Genomic DNA, 12,284 nt, shown 5'->3' on the forward strand with positions numbered 1-12,284 from the left:
TCTCCCCTCCCGGGAGCCAGTGCAGCCCGCCACTGCCAGGGTCCCGTGATCCAGGGACAACTTCTCCGGAAGAACACATGGCATGCCCCAGGCTGTTGCAATGTCACGCCGGCCTCTGCGGCCACAGGCTCACCTTGCATTCCGTACCCCTCCCTCCCCCCGGCCTGAGTAAGCCAGAGCCCCCTAATCAGCCATTCCTTTAACCCCCTCCTGTCTGGGCGAAGAACAGATGCCAGAGGGCGACCTACATGCAGAGGCAGGGCCAAATCCAAAGCTGAACCCCAGGAGCTGTGCGAACAAAGAAGAGAAAGGGAAATTTCTCCATGCAGGCTCAGGAGCAGCAGACTAAATCTCCACTATCAACTTGATGTACCCTGCATCTGTGGAATACCTGAATACACAACGAATCATCCCACAATTGAGGCAGTGGACTTTGGGAGCAACTGTAGACTTGGGATTTGCTGTATGTGACAGACTAGTAACTGATTTTTATGTTTATCTTAGTATAGTTTTTAGCACTTGTTATCACGGGTGGATTTGTTTACTGGTTTGGTTGCTCTTTTTTTTTTATTACTTTTTATATTTTTTTATTTTAATAACTTTATTTTAATTTTAAAATTTTTCTTTCATTTTTTTCTCCCCTCTCTTCTGAGCCGTGTGGCTGACAGGGTCTTGGTGCTCCGGCCGGGTGTCAGGACTGAGCCTCTGAGGTGGGAGAGCCAAGTTCAGGACATTGGATCACCAGAGACCTCCCGGCCCCACGTTATATCAATCAGTGAGAGCTCTCCCATATATCTCCATCTCAATACTAAGATCCAGCTCCACTCAATGACCAGCGAGCTCCACTGCTGGACACCCCATGCCAAACGGCTAGCAAGACAGGAACAAAACCCCACCCATTAGTGGAGAGGCTGCCTAAAATCATAATAAGTTCACAGACGCCCCAAAACACACCACTGGATGTGGCCCTGCCCACCAGAAAGACAAGATCCAGCCTCATCCACCAGAACACAGGCACCAGTCCCCTCCAACAGGAAGCCTACACAACCCACTGGACAAACCTTACCCACTGGGGGCAGACACCAAAAACAACAGGAACTACAAACTTGCAGCCTTCAAAAAGGAGACCCCAAACACAGTAAGTTAAGCAAAATGAGAAGATAGAGAAATAAGCAGCAGATGAAGGAGCAAAGTAAAAACCCACCAGACCAAACAAATGAAGAGGAAATAGGCAGTCTACCTGAAAAAGAATTCAGAGTAATGATAGTAAAGATGATCCAAAATCTTGGAAACAGAATGGAGAAAATACAAGAAACATTCAACAAGGACCTAGAAGAACTAAAGAGCAAAAAAGCAATGATGAACAACACAATAAATGAAATTAAAAATTCTCTAGAACAAATCAACAGCAGAATAATGGATGCAGAAGAACAGATAAGTGAACTGGAAGATAAAATAGTGGAAATAACTACTGCAGAGCAGAATAAAGAATGAAAAGAATTGTGGACAGTCTCAGAGACCTCTGGGACAACATTAAACGCACCAACATTCGAATTATACGGGTCCCAGAAGAAGAAGAGAAAAAAGAAAAGGATTGAGAAAATACTTGAAGAGATTATAGTTGAAAACTTCCCTAATATGGGAAAGGAAATAGTCAATCAAGTCCAGGAAGCACAGAGAGTCCCATACAGGATTAATCCAAGGAGAAACATGCCAAGACACATAGTAATCAAACTATCAAAAATTAAACACAAAGAAAAAATATTAAAAGCAGCAAGGGAAAAACAACAAATAACATACAAGGGAATCCCCATAAGATTAACAGCTGATCTTTCAGCAGAAACTCTGCAAGCCAGAAGGCAGCGGCAGAACATATTTAAAGTGATGAAAGGAAAGAACCTAAAACCAAGATTACCCTACACAGCAAGGATCTCATTCAGATTTGATGGAGAAATTAAAACCTTTACATACAAGCAAAAGCTAAGAGAATTCAGCACCACCAAACCAGCTTTACAACAAATGCTAAAGGAACTTCTCTAGGCAGGAAACACAAGAGAAGGAAAAGACCTACAAAAACAAACCCAAAACAATTAAGAAAATGGTAATAGGAACATACATATTGATAACTACCTTAAATGTAAATGGATTAAATGCTCCAACCAAGAGACATAGACTGGCTGAATGGATACAAAAACAAGACCCATATATATGCTGTCTACAAGAGACCCACTTCAGACTTAGAGACACATACAAACTGAAGTGAGGGGATGGAAAAAGATATTCCATGCAAATGGAAATCAAAAGAAAACTCCAGTAGCAATTCTCATATCAGACAAAATAGACATTAAAATAAAGACTATTACAAGAGACAAAGAAGGACACTACATAATGATCAAAGGATCAATCCAAGAAGAAGATATAACAATTGTACATATTTATGCACCCAACATAGGAGCCCCTCAATTCATAAGGCAAATGCTAACAGCCATAAAAGGGGAAATCGACAGTAACACAATCACAGTGGGGGACTTTAACACCCCACTTTAACCACTGGACAGATCATCCAAAATGAAAATAAATAAGGAAACACAAGCTTTGAATGACACATTAAACAAGGTGGACTTAATTGATATTTATAGGACATTCCATCCAAAACCAAGAGAATACAATTTCTTCTCAAGTGCTCAAGGAACATTCTTCCAGGATAGATCATGTCTTGGGTCACAAGTCAAGCCTCGGTAAATTTAAGAAAATTGAAATCGCATCAAGTATCCTTTCTGACCACAACACTATGAGACTAGATATCAATTACAGGAAAAATTCGGCAAAAAATACAAACACATGGAAGCTAAATAATACGCTACTAAATAACCAAGAGATCACTGAAGAAATCAAAGAGGAAATCAAAAAATACTTAGAAACAAATGACAATGAAAACACGACAACCCAAAACATATGGGGTGCAGCAAAAGCAGTTCTAAGAGGCAAGTTTATAGCAATACAATCCTACCTCAAGAAACAAGAAAAATCTCAAATAAAGAACCTAATCTTACACCTAAAGCAATTAGAGAAAGAAGAACAAAAAACCCCCACAAAGTTAGCAGAAGGAAGAAGTCATAAAAATCAGATCAGAAATAAATGAAAAAGAAATGAAGGAAATGATACCAAAGATCAATAAAACTAAAAGCTGGTTCTTTGAGGAGATAAATAAAATTGATAAAACATTAGCAACAGTCATCAAGAAAAAAAGGCAGAAGACTCAAATCAACAGTATTAGAAATGAAAAAGGAGATGTAACAACTGACAGTGCAGAAATACAAAGGATCATGAGAGATTACTACAAGCAACTATATGCTAATAAAATGGACAACCTGGAAGAAATGGATAAATTCTTAGAAAAGCAAAACCTTCTGAGACTGAACCAGGAAGAAATAGAAAATATAAACAGACCAATCACAAGCAACGAAATTGAAACTGTGATTAAAAATATTCCAACAGGTGCTTCCCTAGTGGCGCAGTGGTTGAGAGTCCGCCTGCTGATGCAGGGGACACGGGTTCATGTCCAAGTCCAGGAAGATCCCACATGCCACGGAGTGGCTGGGCCCATAAGCCATGGCCGCTGAGCCTGCGCATCCGGAGCCTGTGCTCTGCAATGGGAGAGGCCACAACAGTGAGAGGCCTGCGTACCGAAAAAAAATAAAAAAACACCTTCCAACAAACAAAAGCCCAGGACCAGATGGCTTCACAAGCTATCAAACAATCCTATCAAACATTTAGAGAAGAGCTAACACCTATCATTCTCAAACTCTTCCAAAATATAGCAGAGGGAGGAACACTCTCAAACGCATTCTACAAGGACACCATCACCCTGATACCAAAACCAGACAGAGATGTCACGAAAAAAGAAAACTACAGGCTATATCAGTGATGAACATAGATGCAAAAATCCTCAACAAAATACTAGCAAACAGAATCCAACAGCACATTAAAAGGATCGTACACCATGATCAAGTGAGGTTTATTCCAGGAATGCAAGGATTCCTCAATATACGCAAATCAATCAATGTCATACACCATACTAACAAACTGAAGGATAAAAACCATATGATCATCTCAATAAATGCAGAAAAAGCTTTCGACAAAATTCAACACCCATTTATGATAAAAACCCACCAGAAAGCAGGCAAAGAGGGAATGTACCTCAACATAATAAAGGCCATATATGAAAACCCCACAGCCAACATCGTTCCCAATGGTGAAAAAATGAAACCACTTCCACTAAGATCAGGAACACGACAAGGTTGCCCACCCTCACCACTATTATTCAACATAGTTTTGGAAGTTTTAGCCACAGCAATCAGAGAAGAAAAAGACATAAGATGAATCCAATTCAGAAAAGAAGTAGAACTGTCACTGTTTGCAGATGACATGATACTATACATAGAGAATCCCAAAGATGTTACCAGAAAACTACTAGAGCTAATCAATGAATTTGGTAGAGTAGCAGGATCCAAAATTAATGCACAGAAATCTCTTGCATTCCTATACACTAATGATGAAAAATCTGAAAGAGAAATTAAGGAAACACTCCCATTTACCACTGCAACAAAAAGAATAAAGTACCTAGGAATAAACCTACCTAGGGAGACAAAAGACCTGTATGCCGAAAACTTTAAGACACTGACAAAAGAAATTAAAGGTGAGACAAACAGATGGAGAGATATACAATGTTCTTGGATTGGAAGAATCAACATTGTGAAAATTACTATACTACCCAAAGCAATCTACAGATTCAATGCAACCCCTGTGAAACTACCAATGGCATTTTCCAGAGAACTAGAATGAAAAATTTCACAATTTGTATGGAAACACAAAAGACCCTGAATAGCCAAAGCAATCTTGAGAAAGAAAAACAGAGCTGGAGGAATCAGGATCCTGGACTTCAGACTGTACTACAAAGCTACAGTAACCAAGACAGTATGGTACTGGCACAAAAACAGAAATATAGATCAATGGAACAGGATAGAAAGCCCAGAGATAAACCCACGCACATATGGTCACCTTATCTTTGATAAAGGAGGCAAGAATATACAATGGAGAAAAGACAGCCTCTTCAATAAGTGGTGCTGGAAAAACTGGGAAAGCTACATGTAAAAGAATGAAATTAGAATATTCCCTCACACCGTATACAAAAATAAACTCAAAATGGATTAAAGACCTAAATATAAGGTCAGACACTATAAAACTCTTAGAGGAAAACATAGGCAGAACACTCTATGACATAAATCACAGCAAGATCCTTTTTGACCCACCTCCTAGAGAAATGGAAAGAAAAACAAAAATAAACAAATGGGACCTAATGAAACTTCAAAGTTTTTTCACAGCAAAAGAAACCATATACACGACCAAAAGACAACCCTCAGAATGGGAGAAAATATTTGCAAATGAAGCAACTGACAAAGGATTAATCTCCAAAATTTACAAGCAGCTCATGCAGCTCAATATCAAAAAAAAAAACAACCCAATCCAAAAATGGGCAGAAGACCTAAATAGACATTTCTCCAAAGAAGATATACAGACTGCCAACAAACACATGAAAGAATGCTCCACGTCATTAATCATTAGAGAAATGCAAATCAAAACTACAATGAGATATCATCTCACACCAGTCAGAATGGCCATCATCAAAAAATCTAGAAACAATAAATGCTGGAGAGGGTGTGGAGAAAAGGGAACACTCTTGCACTGCTGGTGGGAATGTGAATTGGTACAGCCACTATGGAGAAAAGTATGGAGGTTCCTTAAAAAAACTACAAATAGAACTACCATATGACCCAGCAATCCCACTACTGGGCATATACCCTGAGAAAACCATAATTCACAAATAGTCATGTACCAAAATGTTCATTGCAGCTCTATTTACAATAGCCAGGACATGGAAGCAACCTAAGTGTCCATCATCGGATGAATGGATAAAGAAGACCTGGCACATATATACAATGGAATATTACTCAGCCATAAAACGAAACGAAATTTAGCTGTTTGTAATGAGGTGGATGGTCCTAGAATCTGTCATACAGAGTGAAGTAAGTCAGAAAGAGAAAGACAAATACCGTATGCTAACACATATATATGGAATTTAAGAAAAAAAAATGTCATGAAGAACCTAGGGGTAAGACAGGAATAAAGACACAGACCTACTAGAGAATGGACTTGAGGATATGGCGAGGAGGAAGGGTAAGCTGTGACAAAGTGAGAGAGTGGCATGGACATATATACACTACCAAACGTAAAATAGATAGCTAGTGGGAAGAAGCTGCATAGCACAGGGAGATCAGTTCGGTGCTTTGTGACCACCTAGAGGGGTGGGATAGGGAGGGTGGGAGGGAGACGTAAGAGGGAGGGGATATGAGGATATATGTATACATATAGCTGATTCACTTTGTTATAAAGCAGAAACTAACACACCATTGTAAAGCAATTTTACTCTAATAAAGATGTTAAAAAATAAAATAGAAAATAAAAACAGAACAAAACTAAAAAGAAACGGATACAGAGGACTGATTGGTGGTTCCCAGAGGCAGGGGCTGGGGTGTGGGTGAAATGGGTGGGTGAAAGAGGTCAAAAGGTACAAACTTCTGGTTATAAAATAAATGTCATGGGGATATGATACAGCCTGGTCACTATAGTTAATATTGTATTTTATGTTTGAAAGTTGCTAAGAGAATAAATCTTAAAAGTTCTCATGACAAGAAATAAAATTCTGTAACTATGTATAGTGATGGATGTTAACTAGGGTTATTGTGACTCTGCAGTATATACAAATATCAAATTATTACCTAGTATACCTGAAACTAATGTCAATTATATATGTCAATTATACCTCACTGAAAGAAAAAAAGCATTATGAATTTCAAGAGTGACAGCAGAGCATCGAACCAAATGTGAGGCCCTTGGTGACTGTATGGGTCACCCCACCATAAAGCCAGACCTGCTCAGAGAGTTTAAGTAACTTGTTCAAGGCCAAGTTGAGATTCAAACCCAGCCCTGAGTCTTAAACCCACGTCCTTCCCTCAGTACCACCCACACCAGCTCTGCCCTGTCAGCTGCCTCGCTGCCCAGTTCTAGTTCTATAGCTCTGGGGCTCCCCGGGGTCCCCAGGGGCCCCCATCAGGCACACACATCAGGAGGCCAGTGATGGCAGAAACCCCGGCTTGCCTCCATTGGCACACAGGCCCCTCCTCTCCCAAGGTTAAACACTGGTGCCAGCTCTGCGGGCCTGGTGCACCTCTGGGGGAGTTTCTCTGAGCGCTGGTGCAGCACGGGGGGACGCCGAGGCTCACTGTGATATATGGTGAAAGCTGCGGCACTCCCACCAGGGGCTGTAATTCAGAAGTTATGGGTGAGCTTCAAGACTAATAAATTTGGGAGGGAAGTATTAATGACTACACAGGGGCACTGTGAACTTGGCAGGCCCCAAAGCCTGCAACTTTGCCGCCTGGGTTTTAAAAATGATTTGTGCTGGAGCAAGTTGAAACAGAAGCTGGTCGGCATTAGTCTGACTGTGACCTGCTGGCAACTGTTGAGACTGCAGGAGCCACTTCTGCCCGGGCTGAGGATGGCACTCCCGCCCTCCTGGGCTGCCATCCCCCACTGGAGCAAGGCCCTTGCCCAAGGGTCCTGAGACTTATCGCTGTTGTCTGCAGGTTAATCCCCAGATGGTCTGTGTACTAGTGTGATATGGTGAGCTTCAGGGCCCTCGCTGGCCTGAAGGTCACGGTGAGCAATGAACGTTGACCTTTCTCCGTCTCCAGCGTGGCCCAGTGCGCCCCTAGCTTGTCTAGCCGTAATTTCTAATGATGTGGAAATCCCTCCCTGGACACAGCTCCTGGTCAAAGAGAGATCAGCTGGGGTGCCCTGTCTCCCTGGCCCATCTGAGGCTGTGAATCATGCATGCCACTTGCTAGCCCCCCAGGCTTCTGCCCTCTGCCTCAGAGGCACTGCCTTTTCTATTGACAGCTCTGGGGGTTGGCCATCAAGTGGCAGACCAGGAATGCGCTATGCTCTACTGAGTGGGCTGGGGTAGGCAGGTGTGCATCTAGAGAGCTGGGAGGTAGGGGGTGTCACAGAGGAGATAAAGGAGAGCAGGGGTGGGATTCTAGGACTAGATGGGAAGGGCATTTGCAACTGCTCCCAGGGGTGCACGTTTGCCACCTCTATGGGAGGCCTGAGTGCCTCGTTCAGGCACGCCTCTAGTTTCCGGGAGGGTCAGCACAGACCCCATAACACCCTAGCTGGCACATGCAGCCAGTCACTTTCTCCCTTCTTATTCTGTGTCCCTCCACTTCCTCCTGGAAGTTGCCCACTATGGGGACTGCAGAGAGAGGAGGAACAGGGTAGAGAGGGAGGCACTCAAAGCTTCACAGCACTAGAATGTGTGGGATTATTTTAAAGGCTTTGTTTGTTTGCAGACTCTCTGACCCCCGATCTTGACTCCCTGTGAATCCAAATGTGGCATCAGGTGTCCAGGGTCTGGAGGTCATTGGCTGGGGGATAGCAACGGCCATGCTGTTATCTCAAGAGCTCAGTCTCCTGATGAGAGAGACAGAGAGGTGCTGCAGAATGTGTGGCTGTACTGGAGGTGCTCAGCTGTGCTCAGGTGTTTCAAGGTGGGCTCAGCTGAAGACAGAACAGCACCGGGCAGGCTCAAGCATCAGGTGAGCAGCTGCCATGGGCAGGGCAAGGAGGCTGGCCACTAGGGAGAGCAAGGAAGCGGCTGCTCCCGCCCCCTCTGCTCCATCAGGAGGAAGGTCCTGTGATGGACCAGGAGACTGTAAACCTGCTCTTTGCATCCTTGGAAAGCAAGACAAAGTGGGCAACAGCTGCCACTGACTTCCAGGAGAACTTTCAAAAAGAAGATTCTTATATTCTTGTTATATTATATTCTTTTATTCTGGATTCCATAAGCACCAGCATGGGGAGCTGAAAGCCAGGAGTGGGGTTTTTGGAGTGGGCTATTGCCAGATGCCCCCGAGCTCCGAGAGAAAACCCAGGATTGCAGGACCCAAGGGAAACAAGTGATGTCCACAAGCCTTATTTTGTTCTTCGATCAGTTATGGGCTTGCAGATTACATTCCATGCAACAGACTTTAAGGGGAACCTGCTGAGGGCCAGGCGCAGTGGGCCCCGAAGATAAAGTGTGGGAGCGACTTGGCATACTTGGGGCCTTGTGGGAGATTGTATAAGGTCTCAGGAGAAGGGCGTGGTGACGGGGAGCTCACTCTGGGACGGGTTTTAAGGATGTTTAAAGAAGTTTGGCAGGCAGGCCTGTCCTGCCAGTGAACAACGTGTGGAAAGGCTCAGAGACTTACTACTGCGCAGAGCACTTCCCAAACGCAAAGATGTTTCACTCAGCTAGAGTGCAAGTGAAGACAGAGTGCAGACTGGAAGGAAATGAGATGGCGGGGGTCGGGGGAGTGGCCAGCCTGGGACAAGACCAGCAAGGGTCTTATATGCCACCTGTTATGAGTTGAATCATTGCGTCCTACCCCCCAAAGTCATATGTTGAAATCCTAACCCCCAGTACCTCAGACTGTGATCTCCTAATTTGGAAATGTGATTGTTGCATATATAATTAGTTAAGATGAGGCTGGACTTCCCTGGTGGCAGAGTGGTTAAGAATCCGCCTGCTGGGCTTCCCTGGTGGCGCAATGGTTGAGAATCTGCCTGCCGATGCAGGGGACACGGGTTCGAGCCCTGGTCTGGGAAGATCCCACATGCCGCGGAGCAACTAGGCCCGTGAGCCACAACTACTGAGCCTGCATGTCTGGAGCCTGTGCTCTGCAACAAGAGAGGCTGCGACAGTGAGAGGCCCACGCACCGCGATGAAGAGTGGCCCCTGCTCACTGCAACTAGAGAAAGCCCTCGCACAGAAATGAAGACGCAACACAGCCAAAAATAAATAAATTAATTAATTAATTTTTTAAAAAAGAATCCACCTGCCAATGCAGGGGACACGGGTTCGAGCCCTGGTCCGGGAAGATCCCACATGCTGCGGAGCAACTAAGCCCGTGCGCTACAACTACTGAGCCTGCGCTCTAGAGCCCACAAGCCACAATTACTGAAGCCCGCACGCCTAGAGCCCATGCTCCGCAACAAAAGAAGCCACTGCAATGAGAAGCCCGTGCACCACAAGGAAGAGTAGCCCCTGCTCACCACAACTAGAGAAAGCCCGTGCGCAGCAACGAAGACCCAATGCAGCCAAAAATAAATAAATGTATTAAAAAAAAAAATGATGAGATCATACTGGAGTAGGATGGGCCCCAGACCCAACATGACTAAGGTCCTTATGAAAAGGGAAATTTGGACACAGACACACACTGAGGGAGAACACCATGTGAAGAGAAGGCAGAGGTCAGAGTGATGCTACAAGCTAAGGAATGCCAAGGATTAGCAGCAAAGCACCAGAAGCTGGGGGAGAGGCCTGAAACAGATGCTCCCTCACAGCCCTCAGAAGGAACCAACCCTACCAAGTCCTTAATCTCAGACTTCCAGCCTCCAGAACTGTGAGACAGTAAACTTCTGTTGTTAAAGCCACCCAGTTTGCAGTACTTTGTTTCGGCAGCCCTAGGAGATACCAGCCAAGGTGTTAACTCAGGGAGCGACATGAAGGATTTATGAAAGATGACTGTGTGTGTGTAGGGGGGGGACAAAGGACTGAAGAGGGCATCTATGGGGGCAAAGCTGAGGTCACGGAGCCAGCCGAGGTCCAGAGATAAGGAAGGCTGAACAATGCACATGGAAAAGGGGAATGTTTCACGATATATGTAGGCAGTAAAACCGGAAGGAACTGGTGACGAGTCAGGATCTACAAAGTCCTAGAAACCCGGAGTAAAGGCAGGAATCAAACAAGCTACAGCTGAACACAAATGAATGTCAAAATACAGGGGGTACAGAAAGTGCGCTGCCCAAGGATGGGCCGCAGGGACACGGAGCTCGACAGAGCCATGTGGGCCTGGGTCACCTGTGAGCTCAGGCCAGGCAGCCATCACAAGGCTCAGGAGTTTTCTGGCCTTGTCACAGGGGTCTTGGGTCCAGAAAAAAGGCAGGGGTGGCCCCTCGACACTCCGCCCTGGTCTTGCAGCTCCCCAAGAACTGCGTGACTGAAACACTGGGATGCTCAGGGAGGGGCAGGACAGCAAGAACTTGGAGAGCTTGTCCCCTGAGGACTGGTTGTGGGAATGCAGGTGACAGTCTCTGGAGGAGAAAACACTCAGAGGCCAGTCTCCGAAAGGATATCTCAGCTGGGAGGGCACCCACCAGGCCTATATATAAAAGCTTCGTCCATGTGGGAGAGGTGGGTGCCGGGGGCGGACCTCAGCACAGCCTGAGGAAGAATTTTCTAACAGGCAGAGCCATCTGATGTTGGGTTGGCATGGGCTTCTCTGGGAGGTTCGGGGTACCTATTCTTAGAGGAAGGTAAAACTCTTGGCAGGTGTAATAGATGGGATTAACGTATCAGCTGAAGAGCTGGACTCAGAATTCCCTCCTACCCCCCAAATTCTACAGTTCTAAGGTTGGAAGGTCTCTCAAAAGATCATAATAGCAATCACCCCGCTCCCCAAAACCTGTTCACAGTGCCTTACAGCCTACAGAGCTTTCTCACATCCATCAGTTCCCCAGACTTCCTGTAAGGCAGACAGAGCTGGAGTGACGAGTCCACTCTGCAGAAGGGAACACGGAAGCCCCAAGTCACAGAGCCGGGAAGTGGCAGAGTCTGGAGCTCTGGCTTCCTGCTGCCCAACCTGCCCAGCCCTGCTGGCTGCCGCTGCCCTGGCAAGGAGCACACAGCATGCCAAGGCAAAGCGGGCCCCAGATCAAGCTGGAGTTTAGGATCCCACAGCCTCGGTTCCAAGCCCAGCACCTCCATTTCTTTTGTGTGACCCCATGAAATTCTCTTGACCTCTTTGGGTCTGAGTTTCCTCCTCCGTATGAGAGAAAGGAGGTGTGAGGATGAAATGAAATCACACTGTAAAAAGCTTCTCTTGGAGGAGTCTGATGAATCTTAGTTCCCTTACCTTTAGGTAAAAAATGGGGACCCAAAAATGTATTCTGAATTATTAGGGGACATCGATACTTTAAAAAAATATCTTGGTAAAGTGAAGAAATCCCTTAACCATCATTTTAGTGATAACATTTTCAGGTGCAAGTTGGGGCAGGGAGGACTCAGACATGAGCGTTCATGTTCATGCTCCCAGGATTCCCCCGGGGCTCCAGCAAGACCA

At 45.1% G+C, this 12,284-nt stretch overlaps 1 protein-coding gene across 2 annotated transcripts in view; it reads right to left on the minus strand.

The window, feature by feature from the left end:
• The window catches only part of TMEM266 (transmembrane protein 266), a 79,683-nt gene that overhangs the window by 9,873 nt on the left and 57,526 nt on the right, over positions 1-12,284 (minus strand). The window lies entirely within an intron of this gene.

This window comes from Monodon monoceros, unplaced genomic scaffold, assembly GCF_005190385.1.
Source record: "Monodon monoceros isolate NGI ecotype Baffin Bay Population unplaced genomic scaffold, NGI_Narwhal_1 Super_Scaffold_21, whole genome shotgun sequence".
Taxonomy (NCBI): domain Eukaryota; kingdom Metazoa; phylum Chordata; class Mammalia; order Artiodactyla; family Monodontidae; genus Monodon; species Monodon monoceros.